Raw genomic sequence first — 958 nt, 5'->3', positions numbered from 1 at the left:
CTGTATGTGCATGGCCCACGCCACCATATCCTTGATGTTGCCAGCACCATAACTAACTGAGTATTGATGTTACCAGCACCACAACTAACTGAGTATTGATGTTACCAGCACCACAACTAACTGAGTATTGATGTTACCAGCACCACAACTAACTGAGTATTGATGTCACCAGCACCACAACTAACTGAGTATTGATGTCACCAGCACCATAACTAACTGAGTATTGATGTCACCAGCACCACAACTAACTGAGTATTGATGTTACCAGCACCACAACTAGCTGAGTATTTTATTATCTATGTGTTTATTATCTATGTATTATTTATGTGTATATTATCTATGTGTTTATTATCTATGTGTTATCTATGTGTGTGTTATCTATGTGTTTATTGTCTATGTGTTATCTATGTGTGTATTATCTATATGTTATCTATGTGTTTATTATCTATGTGTTATCTATGTGTTATCTATGAGTGTGTTATCTATGTGTTTATTATCTATGTGTTATCTATGTGTGTATTATCTATATGTTATCTATGTGTTTATTATCTATGTTTTATCTATGTGTGTGTTATCAATGTGTGTGTTATCTATGTGTTTATTATCTATGTTTTATCTATGTGTGTATTATCTATATGTTATCTATGTGTGTATTATCTATATGTTATCTATGTGTGTATTATCTATATATTATCTATGTGTTTATTATATATGTGTTTATTATCTATGTGTTATCTATGAGTGTGTTATCTATGTGTTATCAATGTGTGTGTTATCTATGTGTTATCAATGTGTGTGTTATCTATGTGTTATCTATGTGTTATCTATGTGTTTATTGTCTATGTGTTATCTATGTGTTATCTATGAGTGTGTTATCTATGTGTTATCTATGTGTTATCTATGAGTGTGTTATCTATGTGTTTATTTATCTATGTGTGTTCTATGTTGTGTTTATCTA

The sequence above is a fragment of the Salvelinus sp. IW2-2015 genome, linkage group LG12 (genome assembly GCF_002910315.2).
Source record: "Salvelinus sp. IW2-2015 linkage group LG12, ASM291031v2, whole genome shotgun sequence".
Lineage (NCBI taxonomy): Eukaryota > Metazoa > Chordata > Actinopteri > Salmoniformes > Salmonidae > Salvelinus > Salvelinus sp. IW2-2015.
This window is presented reverse-complemented; position numbering follows the sequence as displayed.